Genomic DNA, 10,298 nt, shown 5'->3' on the forward strand with positions numbered 1-10,298 from the left:
AAAGAATCCAACCATTCTGGAGAGAAATCTGGAATTATGCCCAAAAAGTTATCAAAATGTGCATATCCTTTGATCCAGCAGTGTTACTACTGGGCTTATATCCCAAGGAAATACTAAAGAAAGGAAAGGGACCTGTATGTGCCAAAATGTTTGTGGCAGCCCTTTTTGTAGTGGCTTGAAACTGGAAAATGAATGGATGCCCATCAATTGGAGAATGGTTGGGTAATTATGGTTTATGAATGTTATGGAATATTATTGTTTTGTAAGAAATTCATCCAACAGGATGAATACAGAGAGGCTTGGAGAGACTTACATGAACTGATGCTGACTGAAATGAGACAACTAGGAGATCTTTATACACTTCAACAACAATATTATATGAGGATATATTCTAATGGAAGTGTATATCTTCAACATAGAGAAGAACTAATCCAATTCCAATTGAACAATGGTGGATCATCTACGCCCAGAGAAGGAACACTGAGAAATGAATGTTAACTGTTAGCATTTTTTTTGTTTTTCTCCCCAGGTTATTTTTACCTCTTGAATCCAATTCTTCCTTTGCAACAACAACAACAACAACAACAACAACAACAACAACAACAACAACAACAAAATTCGGTTCTGCACACATATATTGTACCTAGGATATACTATAAGATATTTAATATGTATGGGAATGCCTTCCATCTAAGGGAGGGGGTGGAGGGAAGGAGGGGAAAAATTCAGAACAGAAGGGAATACAAGGGATAATGTTGTAAAAAAGTACCTATGCATATATACTGTCAAAAAATGTTATAATTATAAAATTAATTTTTAAAATATTACTGAAAAAATAATAATAATATTTTTTTAAGTTCAAATTTTTTGATTAACATATATTTATTAGGCTACCTTATGTCGAAATGGATAGTCTTCCCACAATATGGGTCTTCCATACTCATATTGTTGTGGGGTTTTTTTGCATTAATATCACTATATTTTAAAATATAAAAAAAATCACAGACCCCCAAATATCTTAATTTTAAAAATAAAATATTTTTTCTAATCTACATAATTCAGCCACATTCCATTGATTACAACTAATGTATTGATATATGTAATCTGTTATTTAAAGTATTTTACATTTTAAGTTTCCAATAATTAATTGGCAGAAATATTTTTAAACAGAATGTAAAATTAACAACCACAATTACCTTTTACAAAATTTTATAACATCACTCTGGAATCTCTGAGGGTAACTATTATTTATGAATTTTTAAGATGGGAATACATAACTGATAAGAATCTTAGATAATGTCTAGTCCAATATATGTCTAGTCCATTTTATAAATGAGAAAATGAATTCTAAGGTTTAGTGACTTAAGATCATAAACTCATAGGATAATTGATCTAGAACTGGAAGAAACCTTACAGGTCATTTACTCTAACTTCTTCATTTTGTAGATGAGGAAATTGAGAGGTAGAAAAGTGAAGCATTTTTCTCTTTTATGAAAGAGGAAGTTAGTGCAGAATGAGATTTAATCTCAGGTCCAGTGACTTCATGTTCAGTCAAAACCAAACAAACATCAGAAAAAGGATTCAAACCCAGATAAGATGGCATTCTCTTATTAAAAAAAAAATACTTCTCTCTATTAATGATAGACTAATTTTATTTTTAAGTAATGAAAAAAATAGGTTTTCAAATGAATACAATTTTCTTCAATGTGATCATGTTGAGAATTTGCACACTAATTCCAGTGATTTATCATTGATTAAGTACTTTTGGAAAATCCATTTTCAAAACTTATGGTGCAGTATTTAAATAGCCTTAGGGGTAATGAACCATTCTCCATTGGGGATGAATGAAAGGGAAATTTCAACATCTCAAGAATGAGAACAGAAGGAACCAAAGTTCTTTTATGTAGCCAAGCAAAGTGTGCTTGGCTACATAATCTCTAATAGAGTCTCAACTGTCTCATCACTCTGCCCTAGGGCAATTACAGTTAGTTTAGCAGAGAATCTGTTGTGTCTTTTTTTTTTTTTTCTTTTCTTTGACCTTTTTGCAATATAGACCCACAAACAGAATGCAGAGAAATTATACTCTCCCAGATTCACAAACACATAAAGCAATGAGCACAGGAAAATAGAACCAATGTTTAAAAAGGTGCTAAGGGGGGGCGGAGCCAAGATGGCAGAGAAGATACATGCCACTGTATAAGCTCCTTTCTTCCCTCATAACCAACTAGATTTAATCAGCCTCAGAAATACCGCTGGACTGATAGATACCACAAGGACTGGAAGCACGACTTACCAGCTGAAGAGAATCTGGAGTTTCAGCAGGAAAGGTCAGCTCCCAGGGGAGGAAGAAGAGAGGCCAGCACAGACGGTGGGGTAGTGGCACACTCCGCCGGTTGCACTGGGGAGGGCTCTGGGATCAGGGAATCCACCGAGATAAAAGAATCGGGCACAGGCTGTTAGCTCTTCTCTGCTTATAAAACAGCAGTTCAGAGAAGAAATATAAGCCACTTTAAAATTTAAAACTAGATTGGATCTTCCCGGATCCCAGAGGTGACTCAGCAGATCTCGGCACCGGGGGTGTGGCCGACATAGGCAATACAGGCTTTTACCTCAGGGTAGTTAAGAGATTGAAGAGTGGGCGGGGCGGTAACTCATAGTGCCTGGCTCAGCTGGAGGCTGTGGAACAGAAGTCCCAGAGAAGCAGAACCTTTGAACTAGGGACCGTGGTTTCTGGCAGACACTTCCAGTTTGAGCGCAGGGGCTTTTCACATCACCTGCTGCAGACATCCACACCCCACCGGGACGCATAGGCTAGGCTTTGAGTCGCCTTTACTGTTCAGTCTTAACCTCAGGGAAGCCTCTAAAACATAGCGCCCTCAGGGCACAGCAGTGCTGGTCACCTCTGAGGCACTTCCAGGGAGGGGGTGGGGAACTCTCTCCCAGAGCTCTATCTTAGCTCAGGCGCAGGGGCCGCTGCATCCATCCGGTCTGGGAGGACCCTGGTAAAGAAATAAATAAATAACTTCCTACCCCAGGGACAGACCCCAAAAGATTTTTTAAGTATGAGCTAAAAGCCCAAAAAAACCATAGATTCCTTCTACACAGAGAAAGAGCGGGTATCCAACCCTGAGGAAGTTAACAGCAGAGAGTCAGCAGATAACAACCTAAAGGGGAACGATTCCTGCCCCCCATCACCTAACTCTCTCCTAGAAGAGACTTAAAAAGTTAAGAGAGTTTGAAGAAAAATGGGGAAAGGAAAGAGAAGCTATGAAATTGGAGTTGGAAAAAATAAAGAATTCACAGGAGATGCAGGGAAACAAAATTAGTGAATTAGAAAAGGTAAAAAAATAACAGGAAAGTAGGATTTCTGAATTGGAGAAGGAATTTAGATAGTATACCACTTGGTGCATATATATTTAATATTGATATTGCTTTATTATCTATGGTACCCTTTAGCGAGATATAGTTTCCTTCCTTAACTCCTTTAATTAGTTCAATTTTTACTTTTGCTTGATTTGAAATCAGGATGGCTATCCTTGTTTTTTTTTACTTTATCATAAGATAATAGATTCTACTCCAGCCTTTAACCTTTACTCTGTATATCTTGCTCTGCTTTATACTTGTTGCTTGTAAACAACATATTGTAGGATTCTGGCTTTTAATCCAGTATGCTCTCTGCTTACGTTTTATGGAAAAGTTCACCCCATTCACATTTACAGTTAAAACTACTAAATCTGTATTTCCTGCCATCTTATTAACCCCAAATTATACTTTTCTCTTTCCTTTTCCCCTTTCTCTTCTCCCCACTATTTTACTTATGAGCACTATTTGCCTGAAGCAGTCCTCCCCCTGTAGAGACCTTCTCTCTTTCTTATAACTTTCCCCTACTATTTCTGTTTTCCCTTCTATCTGGCCTACCACTTCCCTGTTCCACTTTCGCCTCCTACTTTTCTATAAGGTGAGACTATTTGGTGAAACAAAATAACCTAATATTCTTTCTTTGAGTTAAATCTGATGCGACTAAAATTCACATAATATTTGTCACTCTCCCTTCTTTCCCTTAGTTATAATAGGTTTTCTTTGCCTCTTCCTGAGATGTAATTTCCCTCATCTCACCTCCACTTTCCCCTTTTTTTCTGTAACAATCCCCTTTCCATTTCTAGTTTACTTTTATATTATAACAGTAAAATCAGATTATACATGTACTCTCTATGTATACCCATACCAGAAATATGGTTCTCAAGATTTTTTTCTTTTTACCTTTTTATGCTTCTCTTGAGTTCTATATTTGGAGATCAATTTTTTTTTGTTTAGCTTTGGTCTTTTCATAAAAAAGAAATGAAATTCATCAGTTTCATTGTATGTCCATCTTCTTCCATGAAAGAAAATGCTCAGTTTGGCAAGGTAATTTATCCTTGGCTGCATTCCAAATTCCTTTGCCTTTCAGAATATCAGATTCCAGGCCCTTTGATTCTTTAAGATGGAAGCTGCTAAGTCCTGGGTAATACTTAGTGTGTCTCCTAGGTATTTGAATTGTTTCTTCCTAGATGCTTATAATATTTTCCCTTGGTCCAATAATTCTTAAATTTAGACACAATATTCCTTAGGATTTTAATTTTGAGGTCTCTTTCAATTCTTTCAATGGTCATTTTACCTTTGGATTCTATGTCATCTGGGCAGTTATCTTTGATGATTTTCTGACAAATAGTGTCTAGGCTCTTTTTTCATCATATATTTCAGGGAATTCAATAATGCTTAGCTTGTCTCTCCTAGATCTATTTTCTAGGTCGGTTGTTTTCCCAATTAGGTATTTTACATTTTTTTTCATTTTTTTGGTTTTGCTTAACTGATTCTTGTTGTCTCATTGAGTCATTTTTATTTCCATTTGTTCATTCTGAATTTTAGTGAATTGTTTTCTTCATTTACTTTTTTTTTACTTGTCTTTGTATTTGTCCAGTTGAATTTTCTCTTTAAAAAGACCTTACTTTCATGCATGAATATACTGCTAATACTTCTGTGACAAAAATGCCTATTTAAGGGCATTTCTTAAACATAAAAGTGTAAGCAGAAAGATGATTAGTGATTTGAAAAACAATTGTAGCTGAAATGATTTATATTTACTGGCACTTTGAAGATCAAAAGGATGCTAAGGTGACATAATGGTGGGAGAATTCTCTTTTGTTAGGGTCAGCCAAAGATTTCATTTATCTTATTTCAGAAGTAATGAGCTATGATGCCAAGATATATTTGGGGGTTCCTACTATCAAAAAAAAAAGAAGAAAAAATACTTCTTGTGACTTTTAAATCTCAAATTTTAAAGGAAAAATCCCTGGTCCCAGATCCAAATTTTCATCCAATGACTTACTTTATATGTAGGTCAAACATAAGTGTAAGCTTTGTTATAATAGCTACATTGCTTTTTTCTATTTGTAAGAGGAATAATCAGTAGGTCTAAGGACAATTTATTTTTGAGAATTTCAGGATTCAAAGTACCCTATATATTGTATGAAATTATGTACAATTAAGAGAGGGTCTGAGAACATAAGCATATAGTTGTTGTTTTATTGTGGTTATTTGAGATTCCTTAAAATTGAAGCAGTAGATCAAATACTAGTAAATCCCCATGGCATAAGAAGATAAAGATACCCTTTTCTGAGCAAAAGAACAATGCCTTCTTGAATTACTTCCATAGTTTCTCTTACCTTTCAAAGAATCTGGGAAAAGGTTTAGAGCCTCAAACCACCTGGAAATGTTTTTGTACCTAAATGAGTTCAGGAACTTAAAAAAAAGACTTAAAGGAAACTTTAGAAAAGAATAATGAAAAGACAAGTGTCTAGAAGGAGCTGATCTGAAAGTTCTCCATTTTAAGGCCTAGAACTTTTTTTAATTATATAGGTCACATGATCTCACATTAAAGACTAAGGCTGAATCCAGAGAAGATTGTTTTAAAAAGAGCTCATGAGGTAATCATATTCAAATCATTCTTTGTGAACTAAATATTTTTCTAGGATTTTGAAAACTATAAGAAAATATGCTGTCAATAATGTCATATATAGGTTTGTGATTAAGAAGAACCAAAAGTAGAAGGTCAAGAAAAAATCAATCTCTTCTATGTCATTGGGAAATCATTGTGATGAAAATGAAAAATATTTTAAAAACATAATTGACTTTTTCATGCATATACCAGCTTTGGCTTTTGATGTACAAGCAAATCTGTTGTGCTGTGCATTGAGGCTACCCTAGAAGCTTTGGAACAGGTATGTTCAAGGGGACTAGAGATCATTACAATCCCCTTGTGTCTATCAATGATGGATTTATAAGCAAAGAAGTTTTTTTTTTTTATTTTACACATAGTTCAAAATTATTGATTTAGAAAACAGTCTGCTACCAAAAAGTATGAAGACTTTAAATATATAATTAATTCTAAATACATGTGATAATAACTCATTAACTCACATTTTGGCCAGGACTGATTTGGATGCTGCATATCAGAGATGGGTAATGGCAGTATTAAAAGAAATGAGTTTATTGTATAATACAGGTCATGAAATATTGAGATGTGTGAAAATGTCTCATTCTATAAAATCACATGTGTTAAAATTAATTGTGATATCCATGGAAAGAATACCCAAATTAGAAAATTTGAAAATCAAAGGAGAGATGAATAAAAATGAAAGTAAGAAAACTATTGAACTAATAAACAAAACTAAGAGTTGGTTTTATGAAAAAAACCAACAAAATAGATAAGCTTTTGGTTAATTTGATTAGAAAAATGAAAGAAGAAAATTAAATTATGAGTATACAAAATGCAAATAGTGAACTTATCACTAATGAAGAGAAAATTAAAGAAATAATAGAGAGCTATTTTGTCCAATAAATCTTATGATCTAAGTAAAATGGATGAATATATTAAAAAATATAGATTGCCCAGATTAACAGATGAGGGAAAATTACTTAAGTATTCTCATTTTAGAAAAAGAATTCAAACATTAATGAACTCCCTAAGAAAAAATTTCCAGGGTCAAAATGGATTTCCAAGTGAATTTTGCCAAATCAATATAATTGACCATATCAATAACCAAATTAAGAGAAATAATAAGATTATTTCAACAGATGCAGAAAAAGCACTTGAAAAAATACAAAACTCATTCCCATTAAAAACATTGCAGAACAAAGGAATACATCGAGTTTTCGTTAAACTGATCAGTAGCATCTATCTAAAATCATGAGCAAGCATTATATATAATGGGGATAAGCTAGATACGTTCCCACTAAGATCAGGAGTGAAACAAAGTTGCCCATTATCACCATTGATATTGTAGTAACAATATATTGTTAGCTTCAGCAAAAAGAAGAGAAAAATAAATTGAAGGAATTAGAGTAGGTAATGAGAAAACAAAACTATTACCCTTTGCAGATGATTTGACAGTATGTGTACAGAATCCTGGAAAAATCAACTTAAAATCTACTAGAAACAATTAACAATTTGAGCAAAGTTTCAGGGTATAAAATAAACTCACACAAATCATTGGCATGTCTTTTTTGCTACCAACAAGACCCAATAGCAAGAGAGAGAAATTCCTTTTAAAATAAGTATAGCTAAAATACTATATTTGGGAGTCTCCCTGCCAAGAGAAAGCAAGGAAGAATATGAACACAATTACAAAACACTTCTTACACAAATAAAGTTAGATCTAAAGATTTGAAAGCATATCAAATGCTCATGAGTAAACCAAATTAATATAATAAGGATAAAAATTTTATCTAAATTAATCTACTTATTCTGTGCCATACCAATCCAATTGTCAAGAAATTATTTTATAGAGATAGAAAAAATAATAACAAAGTTCATATGGAAGACAAAAGGTCAAGAATTTAGAGGGAATTCATGAAATAAAATGCAAACAAAGGTTGCCGACCTATGCCAAACTTAAAACTATATCATAAAGTGATGGTTATCAAAACCATTTAATACTAGCTAAGAAATGGTGTAATGAATCAGTGAAATAGGTTAGATTTACAAGACAAAATTGTCAATGACTATAAAAATCCAGTGTTTAATAAACTTGAAGAGTAGAAACTGGAAAAAGTACTCACTATTTCACAAAAATTGCTGGGGAAAATGGAAAATAGTATAGCAGAAATTAGTCATTGACCAGCATCTAATATCCTAAAGTAAAAATGGGTTCATGATTCAGATATTAAGGATGATACTATAAACAAATTAGAAGAACAAGGGATAGCCTACCTCTTAGTTCAGTAAAGGAAGTAATTTATGGCCAAAGAAGAACTAGAGAACATTATGAAATGCAAAATGTATAAATTTGAATACATTAATTTGACGAGGTTTTGCATGAACAAAACTAATGCAGCCAAGATTAGAAGGGAAGCAGAAAGCTGGGAGAGGTAGGTTGGGGAATTTTCCAGCCATGTTTCTCATAAAGGTCTCATTTCTAAAATATATAAAGTGTTGACTCAAATTTATAAGAACACAAGCCACTCTCCAATTGATAAATGGTCAAAGAATTTGAATAGACAATTTTCAGATGAAAAAATTAAAGCCATATCTAGTCATATGAAAAAACGCTCTAACTCACAGACAGAGAAATGCAAATTAAGACAATTCTGCAGAATCACTTTACCTCTCTCAGATTAGTAACAGAAAAAGATAATGACAGATGTTGGAGGGGATGTGGGAACTCTGGAGCACTAATGCATTATTGGTGGAATGGTGAAATGATCCAACCTTTCTGGAAAACAATTTGGAACTATACCCAAAGGACTATCAAACTGTTTACTCTTTGATCCAGTAGTGTCTCTACTGGGACTATATCCCAAAAAGATCATAAAAAAAGAAAAGGATCCACATTGAAAAACTGTTTGTAACAGCCCTTTTTGTACTGGCAAAAAACAAAAAACAAAAAACAAAAAACAAAAAAAAAAAACACAAAACACAAAACAACAACCACAAAAAAAAAAAAAAAAAAAAAAAAAAAAAAAAAAAAAAAACGGAAATTGAATGGATGTCCCTTAGTTGGAAAATGGTTGAATAAGTTATGGCATATGAATGTAATGAATTAGTTTTATTCTGATTTTTTCTGATTTCAGAAAAAACCTGAAAATATTTATATGAAATGATATTAAGTGAAGTGAGCAGATCCAAGAAGATTATGTGAGATAAACTGTAATGGACTTGGCTTTTTTCAACAGTGAGGTGATTCCCTGCAATTCTAATAGACTTGCAATGGAAAGTGCCATCTGCATCCAGAGAGACAACTATGGAGGCTGAATGTAGATTGAAGGAAAGTATTTTCACCTTTTTGTCACCTTTTGTTTGCTTTCTTCTCCCCTCCCCCTTTCTTGGTTTCTTTTTTTTTTTCCCTTTTGATATGATTTTTCTTATGCAGAATGATGAATATGGAAATATGTATAGAATAATTACACAAATCTATATCAGATTGCTTGTTGTCTTGCAGAATCTACTCTGACCAAGATCTTATGAATAACCAAGAAGTCTAGATACACATCTTACCACCCTCAAGGAAATCAATAAAGAATGATTCAGTCCTAAGCTACTGGAATTTATGAGACTTAACTAGAAGGCTCAATGGAATTAACATATGTCATTTCCAGTATATCAATACAATGCTACTAGAAATTTTTCTGTAATATTTAGGCAACAGCCACATTTGCCTATACTACTTGCTTGGGAGTTCCATAAGTTGTAAAAATTTTAATGATTGAAAATATATCTGATTGGATATATTGGCCTCAGGAGATTTACCTTTTAGCAATGGCCTGAGTTCACAAATTTTCCACTAGAAATATGCAATAACATTAGTTGTTAGCTCATTAGTTTTCCCAAAAAAATGAGAGTTTTTTTTTTTTTTTTTAGGAAGCTTAGTATGTATATGAAAGTGCACCAATAAAGGCAGCTAGCTATTGTGGTATATAGAGTGCTAAACCTGGAGTCAGAGGACCTAAGTTCAAATCTGGCCTCTTACAAGCTACATGACCTTGTATCAGTCATTTAATCCATTATCATCTCAGTTTCCTCACAGCATTGCTGTAAGGATAAAATTAGTTTTTTGTAAAATGCCTTTTAAACCTTAAAGTAATATATAAATACTATCTATATAAAATTGTCCAAAGATCAGACAATTCTGTGTGCAAAATAGCCACAGACAATAATCATTCTTCAAAAAGAATACAATGCAACCAATTTTCACATATTGAAGTTTGTTTGATTAACTTTGAGTTAATCAAAATCATCTATGAAAAAAGGGATCAATGTAACA

This window comes from Sminthopsis crassicaudata, chromosome 3, assembly GCF_048593235.1.
Source record: "Sminthopsis crassicaudata isolate SCR6 chromosome 3, ASM4859323v1, whole genome shotgun sequence".
NCBI classification, from domain to species: domain Eukaryota; kingdom Metazoa; phylum Chordata; class Mammalia; order Dasyuromorphia; family Dasyuridae; genus Sminthopsis; species Sminthopsis crassicaudata.